Here is a 20,376-nt window from a genome sequence, read left to right on the forward strand (position 1 = left end):
GTTGGACTCGGTGTTGGGCTCTGGCAGTGGCTTGGCCCTGATGTGTTCTCTGCTCATATGCAGTGTCTAAGGTCCTTGTAGCAACATTTCCCACAGCCTCTATCCATGGGGAGTAGGGGATTGTGGCCAGATGTTGGCACAGGACATCAGTCAAGTCAGTCCATGGTGATATCACAACACACTTTTCATGTGAGCTTTTCCAAGCACTTGGTCCAGGGAATCTACCAAAATTCATGCGTTGTCCTGTCTGCTGTGTCTGATGATGTTCAATCCTCAGATCTTTGTCAAAGCAAGGTTGTGATGCTGCCATGACATCTGTCATTTGCCTGATTGGGAATCAAGCACTCTTCTTTTATCTGCCTGCTCCCTTCTACTTCGGGGCATGAAGAGAAACAAATATTGACTATTCAGGCAAAAATCCTGGATCTAGAAAACTCTTGATGACAGATGATTGAAGCCCAAATGCTGATGTTCAGATTGCAATTACTGAGAAGAATAGCTGATCCCAACAGGTCCAGAGCTAAATTTAAATCCTTAAGTCTTATTATTAAATCAGTACTGAAATGAACACATTTTTATGGATATCAGATAACAACTAGTACAAAATGGGCAATTTAGATTCAACTTCCTAGGCAATTGCGGACACAGTCATTCTCTCTCACACACCCAGACAGTAGTTTTCATCAGAGATGTGTCAACTAAAGATGAAGTCACAAGAGAGTACCACCATTTGCAAACTATTTTTTTTGTTCCCTCTGCTGCAGACAGAAGAAGGCTCTGAGCTTGCCTGGGAGAACTTCTGTGTTTTCTTTAGAACCACGTTTCTTGCCTTAATACTTAGTCCACTGTAACCTGCCGCAAAAGTCTTTTTTGATTAGGCAAAATATGATTCCTTAAGTAAAAACAGAAAATTCCCCTGTGATACCTTACTAGAATTACAAGGGTCATTTTGCATTCCCTAATAGGTAATAATAATAATAAAAAAAAAAGTGTTTCAGGTTTAATTCCTGCAATATGTAAAGCAAAGATCAATAGTCTCAGTGTATCTAAAGCCGTGCAAACCTTGTAATTTTAAAGTAAGAAATCGTTGTCACAGTGTCTGTTGCACAGAATATCTGTACACTGCAAGCAAAGGATTAGTCTCAAAAATTGTGCATTTAAAAATGTTCATGATATATTATGAAAACCAGAAGTCTTCCTATTGTGGATTTAGAGATAAGTTATTTTAATTTGATATTGTTTATGGATCATAGGAACTGAGTGCATAGACTGTAACTGTAGAGAGGTGCTATTGATTTTCTCTGTTTTAGTAGTTCTGGTACATTTGAATTAATTACTGTTTTATCCTGAGAGACAAACTTTTGTCTGAAATTCTGTTTATATTTTCTTTTGGAAATTTGTGTTCTAAAAACAAAAACCCAACTTTACAAACTGCTGAGACAATCACATTTAAATGAATGCATTTTCCTCACACTGATTTGAAATTCTGCTCTTGTTGGGGAAATAAAAGGTGGCCTATCTTGTTAAATATGGAACATGACATTATCCAGAGGGCTGTTTGTTTAGTGTTTCCAAATGCCTTATGAGACTTTCAGCTCTAGATATTTCTAGGGTAGTGAAATTAACACCTTTGTATGGGATGAAATTCCATTTCCATTATGTCAAAGCAGGCCAAACAGCTTAGTGAGACTTCCTGATAAATAGCAAAATAGTTTGGATTCTCTGGAATAGGATTCTTCCCCACTGCCTTTGCTGCCAGCTGCTATTAATATCCACTTAAAACTGCATGGGGAAAACATCAGCTGGAATGCTGTGACTAATCTGAGCTACTGCAAAAGCATCCACAGAACATCAATGAGAAGAACTGGAATGCTGCAAAACCTGACAAGTAAGCAAATATTAAAATATCTGGAGTTTATTAGTTGAGAGAGGGGAATGATGTTTGAAAAGTGATAGCAATTTGTAAGTACATAAAAGGTTGCTAAAAAAAAAAAAAAAGGAAACAATTTATTATCCAATTGAAAAAAGAAGCAGAAGTTTTTATTCCAATAATGAAAATACATGTTATATATTCGGAAGGAAACCACACTCAAATAACAGTGATAATGAAGTACTGAAACAGGTTGCCAGAAATTGTGAGGCCTGTCAGTACAGACCTTCAAGAACAGACTAAGCAAACTTCACTGAAGAATGAGAAAGAACCAATGACAACCTCCTTTGTGGCAGCAATATAAATTTAGCTTGTGAACATTTTTGAAGCTTTATTTTATCTATTTATTTATAAATCATTTGTCTTCAAAAGCATCTGATTTAAAAAAAAAAAGAAAAAAAAAAGATGAAAGGATGGAATAAATAATGGATTCCTGGATAGGAGAGAATTACCTACTAAACATTGCCTTTTTCTTTACATCTTTGTGGTTTATGTAGACATGACAGCATTTAAAACACTGGTTAAAGCTCAGGCTCTGGGCTTTTAGCAGTTGTTAGGTCTGAGATGTTTGAGCATTTTCCAAATGTGGAGTAAGGTACTTTACTGATGAAAATTAAGTTTCTAAGTCTTGTCTTCAAGGGTTGACAGCAACACTGAAGAACATTAAGAGAATCAAATTTTCATCATTGATTCCTGAAGTAATTGTCAGGTGTCTAACCCCTACAGATATTTTGGGACCGTATTCATTTTTTTTCGATAGATAATAATCCTTTTCACCTTTAAAATAGGTATTGAGCTTTGAATTGTTTAAAAGTTGAGATGAAGGAGTCTGTGGGTTGTTGATTTTTGCATACCTAATTAGGCAAGCCCTCCCTTGGTTTCAGTGGAATTTTGCCTAAATACGGAAAACAAGATCAGGACCTCAGAGGCCCATGGAATTTCTCAGGGTAGTCCAACATGACACAAAACATGTCATGTCAGAGCCAGAACACATCTCACATTGCTTCCTGCCGTGACATACTCAATAACTGCCAGCTTTCAGCTCCCTAGGTAGCACATTTTACAGGACAGAGGCTCATTTGTTAGACATCAACTGTGAGAAAAAAACTCATTAGAAAAGTTTAGGGTATATAAAGTATTCTGCAGTAGTTATATCACTCTGTTTGTGTACATGCCTCTCTTGGGTGGCAGCTGTCAGGGGTTACTTTTGAGTCTGAGAAGAGGAGACTTGACATATGGTTACAAAAGAAGGTGTACAATGGGGAAAATAGTTTATCCGGAAAAGTCTGTTTGATAAACTTTTTGGTGTTAACTGCTATCTTACTATCTTCCATTTGAAAGTGTGGCTATGTTCTTTATATCTACACTGAAGCAGGAAGGTGGAAAGAACTTTAAAGAGAAAGAAAATGTCCTTTAAAAGTAAAGTTTAAACATTGTTTATCAACTAAATATCCTCTCACTAACAGGCAGGAATTCTGATGACACAGTGATGGGTACAGGTAGGCCAGATAAGACAAACATACAGCCTCTTGAGGCCCTCAGTGTATAAAGGTAACTTTAACACTTTTTAGGTTAGCTTTGTTCCTCACTTTAAAGCTATATTTACATTAAAAAGAGACTTTGGTCTTTCTGAAGTGTTACTGAGCTGAGGCAGCCTGCAGACAAGAGACACTTCATGTAATCAATGTTTCTGTATAGAGTTCAGCAATTTTGTTAGCAATGTTTCCTACTCAAAAGTATGTGTAGTGCATTGTAGAAATAGTGTGTTTTGTAAAAAAAAAAAAAAAAAAAAAAAACACTGTAAAACATATTGTGATAAGATTCTTGCAGTGATGGGAACTTCTGCTGCTGTTGATTCTGATCACATTTAAGAAAGGATGTTTTACAAGAGGAGTTAATATAACACACACATCTAACCATACTTTCCATTCTCACTTGGTGACCATCAAGACCTTTTTTGACTGTTTGAAAGAAAAAAATTGCTGATGTTTTAAATGTCATATCTTTGCTCAGAAATCACCTCTTAATGTGAGTCACAGCCAGAAATAGACAGACTAGAATCAATCTAAACTGCATCTTCAAATTTGAATCCAATTATTCTGACATAAAAAAGCAACTTAATTCACACAACCATTTGTTTCACAGTCCTTCATCAGAATTAGAATAGTAAACACATGAATAGCATAGAAATAGTTTTTAAATACCAATAATTGATGAAATTAACTTGTTACAGTGACATTGCCAGCCATACAATTTCAGAAATGTTTTGGTAAACATTTGTATTTGAGATCCCATGCTATAGATATATGCCATGCATTCAAACTCCTATTTTTCTTATTGTTAATTTCAAATTTCTTAGTTTGGTAAGGTAATGGTTTTGCTTCTAAATCACATTTTTCATTAGCACTTCAGAAAAAGAGGCAGATAGTGCATAAAAGAGAAGTAAGCAAGAGGGATCTAGCTCATTAGATGGCAGAACCAGGAGGTGCTAGTTCTTTTCATATCCCAACAAGAAAGGCACACTCTTTCAAGACAGGTAGCCTTTTTTTTTGATATAGTCATAGAAGAGGTGACAGCAAGTTATAAAATCTCACATCCCCTCTGATACCAGGAGTCCTGAGGTATTACAGCATCTGATGAACCTCTGGTATAGGCATGGCATGCTGTGCAATTCCTGTCCATGATGAAGTTCGGCAGCTCTAAGGGCACCTGTATTCTCTCAGTGGCTTGCTTACACTACCAGTCTGTCAGACCCTGATAACAATCAAGCCCGGAAGGTTCCATTACAACCAATCCATTACATGAACATTGATTAATTATACATTGATTATGTATAGAGCAGTTAATTTTATTATTGATTAGATACACCTTGTGGTCACGGGGTACTAATGATATAAAATCATACACTAGTTTGATCATTATGTCTATCACCATCTCCTTGTACTTCCAAGCTAATCACTACAAGTAGGAATGAGTAACTCTTTTTGCTTATAGGCCTATTTATAGTCTTCGTAGCTTGTGATTCCATGAGGACATTTTCTTGTGTTAATACAGGTCTTTTGTATGTGCAAAGTAGAACAGAAAATAACTGTATGATGGAACTTCCAAGCAGTGCAAGACAATTTCTACTGAAACAGAAATCAAAAAAAAATATATATAGTGCATTAAACCTATGTAACGTGACAGATCTACCCCTGCTCCCACTCCCAATCATTTTCAAACCCTATATTGATATATCCAAGACAAATATTCAGAAAAAAAGTTGAGCTTGGTATAAAGAAAAGGACATCCTTGTAGGCAATTTAATCTAGTGAATATACTCCATAATTTTCACCTGCCTATCTATACATCTATTGGTTTATCTGAAAAAAAAATATTAAAAATTATGTTATAATAATGAGAGTACTAGCCATGAAAATAAAACACCTCCACTTAATTGACTGCTCTATTGTAAATACACTTTATGATCTTAACTAAATTGTCTGGATAAATATACACAGAAAGATTTAGAGGTTGTTTATAAATTTTCATCATCTATGACCCTCTGTTTTGTTGTGAGGACCAACTCTCCCTCGCCTGGTCACACTCCCTTAGATGCTATGATGGCACCAGGGTTCACAATACCCAGTGTGGAAACAGCTGATTTGGGACACAAGCAAATCCATGGGGGAGTTGCCTAAGCTAGCTCTGAGAAAGCTGGTACTCAGACCGTTGAAGCTCAGCGGTCATAGATAGAAAACAAGATAGCTGTATCAGCACTTTTTTTTTTTTTTTTTTTTTGTCCTGGCTATTCCTGTTTTCAGTAGGACCAGTTACCTCAAGGAATGGTCAGATTGATTGGTCCACCTTCACAGTCTTAGGACTACTGCTTTGTTAGACATGAAAAGTTAATGTGGCATCAGAACTTTCTGTTACATGAACCTACATATACTCAATTCCCTTCTGTATATCAGTTGATATATGTATATATGTTAGATGTCTAACACAGAAGTGGAAGGAAAACAAAATGTGACTGAAACTGCTGCATCTATTAAAATATTCTTCATTATCAAAGCTATATCTAAAATAATTTACATTACACAATGACTAATGCATCCTGCTTCCATCACTGTGTAATGGCAGGATGTGAGGCAGAACATGTGCTACTTACTTAATGAGAATTACGAAGAGATTCACTTAAAAACATACCAGCTTGCTACAACAAACTTTTGTATCACATCAAATTAAATCAGTCAGCCAGCAAGCTCTGCTGCTGGATGTGCCTTTCAATGCAGACATTGGTTCCTTTCTACCCTGCTTGATGCATCTCTCATACTGTAATTTAGAAAATGATACCTGGGAATGTTTTACGTCTGAGGACTCAGTTCAGACAGGCTTTTGTCTAACAACAGTGTGGCCATACAAAGTATGATATTAGAAATGTCATCTTATATTAGTAAAGGGTCAGCTCAGAATAAAGCTATTGTCATCACTGCTAATCAAACCCAAAAGCGGAACTGGAGTAACACTGAAAATATTGTCAGATTTTTTTCATAAAATGATTTGCTTTGACTTTGCTTATGTCCCTGTTATATTCTCTCTCCACAGCTGCTGACAAGAATACAAATAGAGATTGTGTATCTCCAGAGAAAACAGACTTAGAAACCTCTGCTAAAACAGAATTGAGTAAACACATCCTCATTTGATCATGGCAGCATTATAATGAGACACAAAGTCAGGAAGAGTAATTTTACTGTTTCACAAAGACATCAAAATATAATAAGATATGGTAATGCAGATTTAAGATGACCAAACAATGTAAACTCTACTTGTAATGACCTCATATAGTAGCCATACCTTTGAATTGTACTTTATTAATTTAAAATTATAGTCGTCCTCTGCACCAAGGCATCACAAAAGCTTCAGAATGATACAGTTGTTTTCAAATATAGAAAAATGTTTGTGATTGGTTTATTTAGGTTTCTTTGCTTACTTACATAAGAGTTACTGAAGTGTTGAGATGAGCTTTTCTTTACCATATCTAAGCATTAAATTTAATCAGTAATAACCACTGTATTTACTTACTTTTTTTTTTCTCACATAAAAACCTGTGAATAAGATAATTATATGGGTGAACTAATTTGAATGTACCTTATTATTGAAATAATTAATAAGAAAGAACACATTGTAAGGACTATACTATTTGCATGGAAATATTTGACCCTTTCAATATTTCTAACTAATTTTAAATGGAACAATTGAGAAAACTGCAATTTCTTATGAACTGCATGGAAGTCCAGAAGCAGAAAGGTGCAATTTTGACAGTGATACATTATACTCTTTTGTGTATAACAGAGAAGTGAAATCCTTTCTTCATCTATAAATCAGATCCTGATGTGTCCTATTGGGCCTAGAGTAATGCCTTAGCCATGTATTTACATAGTATCTACATATGAAAACCCAAAAGTTCTTATCAAATTGCACTTGGAAGTTTCAACATGTCTATTGGCCAATCAAATAACATTTACCCTTTGATCTTGAAGGTGGAGTTCCTCTGATCTTACATATCTAATTAAATTCTTTCATCTATATAGACATAAGAGAAAGGAGCTAGGAGGGGATCATTCATGTTATTCTTTAACAGGTATTTGAAACAGGTGAGATGAATCATCTTCTTGAGTTTCCAGGTGCTAGTGGACACCTTAGGTGGATGATGCATATGACATAAATATGCTCTTTATTAAACTTTCCAAATTATGATGGAAGTATTATGATTACCTAAGGCACTTGTTATTTTGGCCAAACTTCCCTTTGCATATAATATCACAACAGAAATTAGAAGGTGAATAAAAAAAGACTATCTGGTCAATTTTCTAACAGGAAAAAATGTTTTTCTAGTGACACATTTAGGAAACAGTTGTGTTTATCTATCACTAATGAAAACTGTATCATGTAGCAGACTGGTGAATATTTCTAATAGAAATGGCAGAGGAATCCATTCTGGAAAGTTTTAAGAAATAGAAAAAAGCAGAAAGAAAATTATATTACAGACCCAGCTATCTATGATCAATCATAGGTTTTCCTACAATTAAAATTGCCACAGTATCTAGAACAAAATGATGTTTAAAGTTATTTTTCTTTATTTCATTATCAGACTCTAAAGCCTCAATCTATAAAGAGGCCTGACCAGGGCAGAGTAGATGGGGAGGATCACCTCCCTTGACCTGCTGGCCACGTTCCTTTTAATGCATGCCAGGATCCCATTGGCCTTCTTGGCCACCAGGGCACACTGCTGGCTCATGGCCAACCTGTCATTCACCAGGACCCCAAGATCCTTCTCCGCAGAGCTCCTCTCCAGCAGGTCATCCCCCAGCCTGTACAACATGTGGTTCTTCCTTCCCAGGTGCAAGACTCTACACTTGTTAAACTTCATTTGGTTTCTTCCTGCCCAGCTCTCCAGCCTGTCCAGGTCTCACTAAATGGCAGCACAGCCTTCTGGCACATCAGCCACTCCTCGCAGCTTTGTATCATCAACGTACTTGCTGAGAGTGGAAACTATTCCCTCAAAGGTTGTCAATGATGTTGAACAAGACCAGACCCAGCACCGACCCCTGGGGAACACCACTAGTCACAGGTCTCCAGCTGGACTCTGTGCTGCCGATTACCACCCTCTGAGCTCCGCCAGTCAGCCAGTTCTCAACCCACCTTACTGTCCAGTCATCTATCCCACACTTTCTCAACTTTGTTAGCAGGGTATCGTGGGAGACAGTATCAAAAGCCTGGCTAAAGTCAAGGTAGATTACATCCACTGCTCTCCCCCCATCTACGCAGCTGGTGATGTCATCATAGAAGGCTACAAGGTTGGTCGAGCATGATTTCCCCTTGGTGAATCCATGCTGACTACTCCTCATAACCTTCTTCTCTTCCAATTGCTTGGAGATGGCATCCAGAACAAGTTGTTCCAACACCTTTCCAGGGACAGATGTGAGACTGGCCTGTAGTTTCCCAGATTCTCCTTGCCCTTCTTGAAGACCAGAGTGACACTGGCTATCCTCCAGTCTTCAGGCACCTCTCCTGTTCTCCAAGACCTGTCAAAGATGATAGAGAGCGGTTTGGCAATCACCTCTGCCAGCTCCCTCAGCACACATGGATGCATCCCATCAGGGCCCATGGATGGTGTGCGTTGATCCCACTCAGATGCTCCCAAACCACTCCCTCGTCAATCAGGGGGGAGCTCTCCATTTCCCAGACTCTTTATCCTCCCTCCAGGGCCCAGGAGTCCCGGGGGGTAGTCTTTGAAGCAAAGACCGAAACAAAGAAGGCATTCAGTATCTCCACCTTCTCAGCATCCCCCATTAACAGGACACCCCCCTCGTTCAGCAGGGGACCCACAGCAAGTCTTCCTTTTACTGTCTACATACTTAAAATAAACCTTCTTATTATCCTTTATCTCCTTTGCCAGCTTCATCTCCAGGTGGGCTTTAGCCTTCCTCATCACATCCCTGCAGGCCCTGACAACACACCTATACTCCTCCCAAGGGGACAGGCCCTTCCAGCGTTTGATCACCCTCACAGTAAATAAATTTTTCATAATGTCCAGTCTGAGCCTTCCCAGACACAGTTTTATGCCATTCTCTCTCATCCTGACATCGGTTACCAGAGAGAACAGACTGCCACTTCCCTCTCTGCTTCTTCCCTAAGGAAGTTGTAGAGAGAGGTGAGGTCACCTCTCAGCCTTCTCTTCTCCAGACTGGACAAACCAAGTGTCCTCAGCCTCTCCTCATAGGACATGCCTTCCAGACCTTTTAACAGCTTTGTTGCCCTCCTCTGGATGCTTTCAAGGACCTTAATATCCTTTTCACATTGTGGAGCCCAGAACTGCACACAGTACTCAAGGTGAGGCTGCACCAATGCTATATTTATGTATCAGGAGAATCACCTCTTTTGACTGACTGACTATGCTGTGTTTAATGCACCTCAAAATGCAGTTTGCCCTATTGGCTGCCAGGGCACACTGCTGATTCTTGTTGAGCCTGCTGTTGACCAGCACTCCCAGAACCCTTTCTGCTGAGCTGCTCTCCAGCCACTCATCTCCCAGTCTGTACCTGTGTCAAGTAATACTCCATACCAGGTACAGATCTTAGCATCTTCTTTTGTTGATCTTCATGTTGTTGCTAACTGCCCAGTGCTCCCATCTGTCTAGATCCATCTGCAAGACCATTTGTCCCTCTGGGGAGTCAACAGCACCTCCCTATTTAGTATCATCAGCAAACTTGCTGAGGATGAATTCCAGTCCTGCATCCAGATCATTGATAAAAATGTTGAACAGTTGATTAAAATATTGAACAGTTTACTTTCATACTTTTTTTTTTTTTTTTTTTTTTTTTTTTTTAAACACAGTCTATATGTGATCTTCCTCTCCCTTGGTTCGCAATTACTGTTTTCTGTTCTTGCTGTTCTATCTAAACTGCTTTAACAGGATATTATTCCTTCAGTGATCACTGATGGGCCACTGAGATTTGTGATTACAGTCTGGAATCTCTTGTACAATTCTGTCTTTACACTTCTACTAAATCACACGGTCTACATAAAACAAAAACTATCCACACCATATGCCGTATGTAACATAGACCAAACATGTCTGCTTAGGTAATTGTTATCACAGGTAAAACAAGGTCAAATTTACATATGTCAAGACAAGCCTAAACAAATCCTGAGACCATACTCTGCCAGGTCAATACAGACTGTGGCCTTTTACTAGCAATGAGAAAATATCCTATTTCTTGGGCTACAGACATGGTTTCAGAAAAGACCCAGGCTTTCCTCTGACCATCTCAGAAGTGAGGATGCTTTTCCTACATTTTCATCTGTAGGGCTTGCTGAAGTTCATAGGGCATGGTGAACAGAATATCCCAAATAACAGTCCAATATCCTAAACAGCAGGCCTGCCTTGCATGTGAGCACTTTTACATTTTAAGAATGAAAGGCAACAAACCCTGCTGTACGTTGATATGTTTAATTCTTAAATGTTATGCATAAATGTTTGTTTTCCAATGCAGTAATCAGCTGAAAATAATATTATCTTCAACAAGGCAAATATAATATGAATTAAGTGTAAATTCTGCTTTACACTTTTAATTAAGAATACTACAAATTATAATGACAGACATCTACTTGATTTATAACTCCGTCAGTGAAGTGCAAATAAGAAACATATGGAAAATATAATTTAAATTCCCTCTACTAGGTGTGCACACCCCTGTCACCTGTCAAGAAGCAGCAAAAATGGATGACCCAATATGGACTGTAAATTCTGCTGAGCTAACAACAATAACTCATGCTCTGTCTATCTTGCGGGATGTAGGAGGAGCAACAGTGAGTAACAGTTAGGTGGAAAAGGGTCTGCTCTGAAATTATGTGCTTTGAGAGGTCTTTCACATGTAAGCTTTTACCTTGAATAAACAAATGGACATATTACTGTATTGTTATAGACAGAGATTGCTGTATGCTTAGTCTTTCCTTCCAGGAGTCTGAAACATAAAGTATTTTGAACTGCCTTGGATCAAAGGACCAAGTTTCCTTGGGTATGACATAATTTAATTAAGTACCTGTAATTTCAGTAATCTACTTGGGTGTGTGTGTGTGTGTGAAGGGAATAAGAGAAAGAAAAACAAACAAACAACAACAACCAATAGCACTGTTGAATGAATGATGTACTGAACACAACATAGGAATGAAATTGGCTATTTTTGTCCTTGGGTATGGATATGAAACTGAGGTATCTTCATGATGAAAAGGGTTTGGGTTTATGTCAAGTAGGATTCATTTAACTGAACTACAGTGATTATATCAGTGATTATATCTCGTCCACAATGATTCTTCCTGAGGCTCCCATTACTGTCAATCAAGAGTAATAGACAACTTAGGAAGGCAGTTTACCTCATGTTAAAGTGCATGCCTAAAATAAGCTCAGTCATGGCATATGAAGTTTGACTCTCAGCATGAAAAAGGGAAAACTTCTTTGCAGCTGACATGAAAATGGGTAAAAAGCTGGTAACTACAATATACTAACATCCTGCAAATTCTCAACCTCCCTTTCTTGGCAGGAACCGTCTGAATTCCCAGACTTCAACTTGCTGCCTTTCCAATGCATGCTCTCACACACACTAAAACAGCAGGATTTTTCAGAAGGTGCCTCAGTCTCAACGAGGAAATTGGGTTAAACTCACTCCCTGAGCATATGGGGAAGAAGAACAGAGGTCACAAGCTATTGCTGTAGGATAGTAAAAAATTACAAAAGAATCCTGTCTTATGTGAAGTGGAAAGGCATGGAGGACATGAGTGGCATGGGGGAAGAGGGTAGGAAACTATTGCAATGAGGTTTTAAACAATTCATGGAGATGAGGAAAATAGCATGGAAGATTCTGAAGTGGGATTTCTCCATTTATTTTGCTTATGGTGTAGTTTTAATTGTTTGCTTCCTTTTTTCTTCCTCCCTCCCTTCCTGCCTGCCTTCTCTTCCCCCTTCTCCATGATGATATTCTTTATATGTTATTTATTTTTTTAACTGGGCTGACAATCTTGCCAGGAAAGCACCTACTTTTAACTCCTGCAGGAAAGGCCTAATCTTATTGCTTTCCTTTCCATGCTATGGAGAACCTGCCATTACAACTGCTTAACAGCTACATTGGGATATTACCACCGATATCAAGAGGCATGCTTCTTTTGCTTACAGTGGTGCTTCCATCCAGTGCTTTCCTAGCCTGAGCAAGCTATTCTAACACGCTAGATGTATTCTCATGCTTTGCGCATGGCTGCCTTCAACACTTTTCCAGTGTTGAAGGAAGTGTTAACCTAGTTTATTAAGAAAACAAAAGCACACACTGAGAAATCCTATCAAATGGTTTTTACTGTGGAGTGCATATTCATAGAATCATAGAATGGCTCCGGTTGGAAGGGACCTTAAAGATCACCTAGTTCCAACCCCCCTGCTATAGGCAGTGATGCCACCCACCAGATCAGGTTGCTCAGGGCCTCATCCAACCTGGCCTTGAGCACCTCCAGGGATAGGGCATCCACAACATCTCTGGGCAACCTGTTCCAGTGCCTCACCACCCACTGAGTGAAGAATTTCCTTCTAACCTCTAATCTAAATCTCCACTCTTTTAGTTTAAAACCATTCCTTCTTGTTTTGTCATCACTTGATTGAGCAAAGAGTCGCTCTCCATCTTTTTATAAGTCCCCTTTAAGTGCTGAAAGGCAGTGATGAGGTCACCTCAGAAGCTGCTGGCTAACACAGCCTTCAGAACATTAACTGAAAAAGAAAGGTACTCTTTAATTGATGAATAATGTGTAGGGGTGTCAAGCAGGGGATTATTAAACTGCTTACACCAGTTCACAGCTTGCTTGCTACTCATTGTTGTAGATTTAAGACAGGTATTAATAGTTAGCATCACTAAAATAGCATGGATGAGACACTTACTGTGTGTAAATAAGGGCCAATATTTAGACCTTGGTCTCCACCACATAATATGCAACTGTGCTTACTTTACTCTAAAGCTCTTCTTAATTTATTTGAATTCTTTTTCTCTCTATTTTCTGTTTTTGCCATGGAAAGTAGAGATATCAAGGGTATTAGAACTATGTGATATCTCCATTGTTTAATCTCAGACTGCTGGGTTTTATTCAGTGAAGTATCAGAATATATAAATACAATGCAGAAAGTCACTGATCTGAGATGACCACAATAATGTACAAGTTAGACATCTGAATATTATCTCTGCTTGATTATGTAGCTTTTGGCTGATGTCTCCAGCCTAAAAGACAAAATCAATGCTTCATATTCTAGCTGTCATGTCATATTATGTTGCTTAATACATATTGCATAATAGTGTCCTACAATAAAGCACAACAAAATATGCTTTATAGGCTATTACAGTTATTTCTTATTAATTCCTAATATTTGTCACAGGAAATGTTAATGAAGCATTACTGCTCTTGCGTTTGTCTGAATTTTGTACAGTTGGTATATTGTTCTTTTATCTGTGTCCTTTAGCAGCAATGATAATAGACAACAGATTTTTGTAGGTTATGGAACACATGAATTACATACACTGATGTGGAAGGAATATTGTACCAGTAGATAACCTAACTAATACAAAGTAATAAATTTAGTATTTTCTTTATTATTTCTCTACATCCATGTTATTTAAATGCAGAAAATTTAGTTTGTATCATCTCAGTGCTGCTATAAGTACACTACAGAAAGTCTATGAAAACTTCAGTTTAGAAATAGTGTCTCAGCTACAGAAACATTATACCACATCTGCTGAAAATGACAGTGAAAAGTACGTTCAAATGAAGTCTCCAGTTAGTGGTTATCTTGCTGTGTGCTCATCTGAATCAAGCAAAACTGCAACACCTGCCATGCAAATCTGCCTGGACAAAAGTTTGCATCTGTCAAAACAGTGGATGAGTGTCCCCCTATTACAATATACAGTGTTAAAGTAAGCCCAAAGGCAAATATAGTAAGAACTTACAAGTTTTTAGTTAAATTACTTGTTGTACCATCTGGATTTCAGCTGCCACAGCTCTCCGTATTTTGCAGAAATCTGAAAGGCATTCTGTCTGTTGGCATGTGGACACCTAAAGTGGAATAAAGATTCTGTGTTTAAATACTTAAAAATATTCATCCCAAAGTATTTTTGATTGATGAAGGTGAAACTCGGTAACTTTCAGAGATGAGTAGGTATTACAGGATAGCATGAAGACAACCTTTAGAGGGTATATTTATAAATCAGTTTCCCATCTTCAACTGTCAGGCAGTTAAAAGTCATTTATTTAAAATAATTACTTAAGAAGATCATTCTAAAGATCATGGATCTGTTGAAAGACTTAAGGGTTCACTTCCTGACTTGCAAAAAAAGTCAAATAATCTTTTGTGCCTAGACTTTTAAGTTGAATCATAAAACAACACTACACACCTTACCTTTATTGCTGCAGTTCACTTGTGGTTCTTAGCCTACAAGGTCCTGAACTTTTCTTATGCCTCTTCAGTCCTGGTTGCTCTACTCAGATCAGCAAAAATCAAGGTGCATGTTTGTGTGGATAAATATTGGCATATCCACATGTACATGTGCACTTTCTGTCAGTCTGTGTCATATGCAAACTACAAAATATTAGCATTGTGTGGGTATCTGAGTGTGCCACCCATTTTGTAGATATGCTTTATGATACAGTCAAGTTTCATTAATACATAAAGGGATTTGTGAATAATAAACAATTTACAATATAATACGAATAATACAAATCTGCAGAGAGTTAGGGCACATTTTTAAATAAACAAACCTCTATATATTTATGCTATTTTTCTGGATTTACTCAATCCATATTTTCCAGTAGTTGTAGTCCAGTAGTACTAAGTAAAAACTCATTTAACATTCCTAAGTTGAAGCACACTTCTGAATATTGACCAGGAATGGCAAGAACTTGAAGTTCTTACAAACTAACAGAAAACCTGAAATACACAGAGTTATAAAGTCATGGTGAACAGCATAGGAAGTTTTATGTGATACTCATCTTACCTGGAGACAGATATCTAAGAAAGGCAGGTTCAATATCTTTCAGGATGATCCTCCCTCTTTTTAGCAATGACAGGTACTTTAAGAGTTTAATTTAAATCTTCATGACTCATTTTTAGAAAGCTGATATGATGTGAGATTAATACTTGCTTTAGTGGTAATTTGTACATCAAGCAAGAAGTCAAACATATCTTTATTTTGGCCCATTAAAGTGGTAGAAAACATTTAGGCTCTGAAATATTTCTGATGTAAATCAGATTAAAAGGATTTTAAAAAAATCTGTTAAATATGACTAATGAAGTTGTCATTTATCTGATTTGTAATGATTGTCATTATTTTTATATTACATATTTATTTTACAGCAATATTTGGTTATGTTTTAGTAGAAAGATGTCTGTTATTGACTTGCCTGTTTTTTGATGAAGTTGACATTTCAGCGTGTGATACTTTTTATTTGTTTCATTGATTTATGACATCATTCATGACTAGTTTTTGGAAGTCAGTATCCCCACTAACGACACTTTAGTTTATGAAATTCCTCCCTGTTAGCACTGCAAGTTCTTCCGAACAGATATATTGCTCTTAAAGGTATATCAATAATAGGAAAAGATACTTTTGTAGCATGTAATGTAACTTAGGTATGTAAATACCACTCACTGAAAATCCTTCCTTCTGAATTATTTGCTTGTTTTCTCTCTCCTTCCAGAAAAGTCAGACTTGAGTTTGACTTAAGATCTTTCTTCCAAATATTATTTTTAAAAGAATATATTATTGGCTTTTAATCAAAAGCACTTTATGCACTATGAAGGATCTAATAAGTAAATAAATAAACAAATACATATCTACTAATTGTTTTAGAATTTATTGTACCTTTCTTTTTCTTTCTTTTTTCTTTCTTTACATTGGCAGAGTTAGACTTTGACAGAATTTAGATCAACCATATTGAATCAAATTATTTTCATCTGTGATGCCAGGATATGCACTCACATTCTCATTCACTGTCTTCAGCTGTGGTGAGCAGTAACCTATATGGATAGCAACAAACAAAAAAGTAAATCTAAATTCTTAAACCACCGTATTTGCAAAATGGCTGTGTGTTCAAGTCCAGTTGTTTTCGTGAACAATTTCAGCAATTGAAATTACTCAGTGACAACTTGAATAATTACTGAAATACAAATCTCTTTCAGCCTATAGAGTACTTGGGAACAATTTTCAGTAACCATTTTGCATATTTTGCATTCCAAATTTGCTGCTAATGTTGAGACACAAGACTGTTTTTATTGTATGGCTGATGTTTTTCAAGCTAATAGAACATTTAAAAAGAAAAAAAAATCTATTTTAAACATTTGCACTGATACAAACTGCACTGCCATGAATATTCATATTACCTTCTCTTTCTATGACATTTTTAGAACAAATATTGCCTGATAAAAATGTTTTGTAAAGAGAATCAAGGAGGTTAAAATGCCATCAAACAAAGTTTGCAGAATTTTCTATCTATATAAGTTAACAATACTTTTCAACAACATTTGATTATAATTATAGGATTTCAGGATTTTGACTGAAGTATTTGATGTTATTTTTCTAAGTTTGTCCTCAACAGCTATTTCATTTGTGGCTTGGCTTTGGTCTATCTACCTACATTTCTATTTGTATTTTTGCATATTTTTATGTCTTCTACTACAGATTCAAATTAAGAAAATAGATATTACTTTACAAATTAGTTTGGAGTGTTTTAGACTATCTTGATTACTTTATCCTTTTTACTCACTTAACTTTCTATATTTATTTATCAAACAATGTTCTTTTAATACATGACATTCATAATATGGTTCATTCTTTTTTTTTTTTTTTTTTTATATAGTCAATACTTTAATTTATAATTTGAATAATCACATGTATACATGAAGGGCTCGAAAAAGGAGGATGTGTTTCATGAAAAAGCGGAAATGTAGCTAGCTATGCATACTTAATTACTAATTTGGTTGAAAATACTTGCAGAAATCTCCAGTTCTACAAAACCCAATTATTCATGATTTTTACAAACTTTCACATATATAGTCTAAAAGATTTTATTTTTAAATGAGCATGGTAGCTATCCAAGCAAAAGAAAAAAGGTCTTAAGAGATTCTTGGCAATAATCAAATGAATAATAATAATATATATATATCTTATTTTCACCATGACTTCAGGCTGCTTACTAGGTTTTCAATCTATTTCTAACCAGCAATGAATTATCCCTAGGGGGTCTTAATTTTCAGCTGAGTGACAAAACTTCCACCAATATAACTGCAGAATCATGCCAGAGGTCCTTCTTGCTTCTAGGCAGGAAGATATATATATACTTGTATGTTTATGTGAGTTTATGTTTATGTGAGTTTATGTTTATGTTTATGTCGGTGCAACCAACAGAACTTCGGGTTTTTCGATCATGGGATGGTCTATGTGACGCCAGGCCTGCTGTCACCAGATGGGATGCGCCTCTCTCAGAGAGGAGTAAGGATTTTGGCTCAGGAGTTGGCAGGGCTGATAGATAGGGCTTTAAATTAGAGCTGAAGCGGGAAAGGGACAAAACCAGGCACGCCGGTGATGAGCTAAGGGATGGTGCACTAGAATCAGAGGGACTGTGTGCCAGTGAGGTCCTCCGGTCGGCTCCACAAGGTGCTGTGTGTAGGGAAGCGCATTAGAAGTGCTTCTACACAAACAGTATGAGGAATAAAATGGACGAGCTAGAAGTCTTGTCCCAGTCCCACAGCTACGACATCATCGGCATAAGTGAAACCTGGTGGGATGAGTCCTGTGGCTGGTGTGCTGCAATAGATGGTTACAGGCTCTTCAGGAGGGACAGGCAGGGTAGGCGAGGCGGCGGGGTGGCGATGTATGTGAAGCATGGGCTGGACTGTGTGGAACTTCAAGTTGGGGATGGCAAAGTTGAGAGCCTCTGGGTAAGGATTAAGGGACGAACAAATAAAGGGAATGTCATTGTGGGACAGACCACCCAGCCAGAACGACAACGCTGATGAATTATTCTTTGCAGAACTAAGAGATGCCTCAAGATCAACTGCCCTTGTCCTTATGGGAGATTTCAACTTGCCAGACGTCAACTGGGATCACCACACAGCTGACACAAGCAAGTCCAGGAGGTTCATAAAGCACCTAGATGATAACTTCTTGGTGCAGGTGCTAAGTGAGCCAACTAGGAAAGGTGCCCTCCTTGATTTGTTGCTTGAAAACAGAGAGGGTCTTGTGTGGGACGTGGCAATTGGTGGCCGTCTCGGTCATAGTGACCATGAAGTGGTTGAGTTTAGAATTTATGGTGACAGAAGGAAAACTGCCACCAAAACTTCAGCCCTGGATATGGAGAAAGCAGACTTCAGGCTGCTCAGGGAACTAGTCAGCAAGCTCCCCTGGGAAGCTGCTTTTGAAGGCATAGGCGTCCATCAGTGCTGGTCAGTCTTTAAGCCCTGCCTCCTAAAAGCACAAGATCAGGCGATTCCAAAATATCGGAAGGCAGGCAGGCAGGGCAGAAGGCTGGCCTGGCTGACCAGGGATCTTCTACTGGAGCTTAGGCAGAAAAAGAAAGTGTACGGCTACTGGGAGGAGGGTCAGGCGATGAGGAAGGAATACAGGGATGCTGTTCTTGTTTGTAGGGAGAAAATTCGCGGGGCCAAAGCCCAACTAGAGTTGAAGCTGGCCATGTCTGTGGGAGACAATAAAAAAGTTTTTTTTAGATATGTTAACAGAAAAAGGAGAACCAAAGAAAACATAGGTCCGCTACTTGATGGGGAAGGTCTCCTCACAGACAATGACATAGGCAAAGCAGAGATGTTTAATGCCTTCTTCACCTCTGTCTTCAATGCTAATGATGGGCTTCGGGACCCTCGTGCCCTGAGCTGGAGGACCATGACAGTGGGAATGACAAACTCCCAACCAACCCTAAACGTGTGCGGGATTTGCTGCTCCACCTGGATCCATACAAGTCCATGGGTCTGCATGGGATCCATCCCAGGGTGCTTAAAGAGCTGGCTGACGTCACCACGGGACCTCTCTCAATTATTTTTCAAAAATCTTGGGAATCTGGTGAGGTCCCAGTAGACTGGAAGCTGGCAAATGTTGTGCCAATTTTCAAGAAGGGTAAGAAAGAAGACCCTAGCAATTACAGGCCTGTCAGTCTCACGTCAGTGCCTGGTAAAATTATGGAGATGATTCTTGAAGTTATTGAGGCTCACCTGGGGGACAATGCAGTCATTGGTCCCAGCCAACATGGGTTCGTGACGGGTAGGTCCTGCCTAACAAATTTGATTTCCTTTTATGATAAGATCACCCATCTAGTTGACCAAGGGAAACCAGCTGATGGGATCTTTTTGGACTTCAGCAAGGCTTTTGACACGGTTTCCCACAGGATCCTACTGGACAAAATGTCCAGCATGCACTTAACCAAACCATCATATGATGGGTGGGCAATTGGCTGACGGGCAGGGCTCAAAGGGTTGTGGTTAATGGGGCCACATCTGGCTGGCAGATGGTCACTAGCGGGGTCCCTCAAGGCTCTGTTTTAGGGCCAGTCCTCTTCAATGTTTTTATAAATGATTTGGATGTAGGACTAGAAGGTGTTTTGAGCAAATTTGCCGACGACACCAAACTTGGAGGAGTTGTGGACTCTGATGAGGGTGGAAAGGCCTTGCAGAGAGATCTGGACAGATTGGAGAGCTGGGTGATCACCAGTCACATGAGGTTTAACAAAAGCAAGTGCCAGGTCCTGCACCTGGGATGGGGCAACCCTGGCTATACGTACAGACTGGGCGATGAGACGCTGGGGAGCAGCCCTGCAGAGAGGGATCTGGGGGTTGTGGTTGACAGCAAGTTGAATATGAGCCAGCAGTGTGC

At 38.3% G+C, this 20,376-nt stretch overlaps 1 long non-coding RNA gene across 1 annotated transcript; it reads right to left on the reverse strand.

Annotated features, from left to right (window-relative positions):
* Positions 1-3,448: 3,448 nt before the first annotated feature.
* LOC121068248 lies at positions 3,449-20,070 on the reverse strand. The gene is made up of 3 exons (XR_005818744.1): positions 19,928-20,070; positions 4,035-4,046; positions 3,449-3,458 (listed from the first exon to the last, which is right to left on the reverse strand). It is a non-coding gene; the product is annotated as an uncharacterized LOC121068248 (long non-coding RNA).
* Between the last annotated feature and the right edge of the window lie 306 nt (positions 20,071-20,376).

Source organism: Cygnus olor, chromosome 3, assembly GCF_009769625.2.
Source record: "Cygnus olor isolate bCygOlo1 chromosome 3, bCygOlo1.pri.v2, whole genome shotgun sequence".
NCBI lineage: Eukaryota > Metazoa > Chordata > Aves > Anseriformes > Anatidae > Cygnus > Cygnus olor.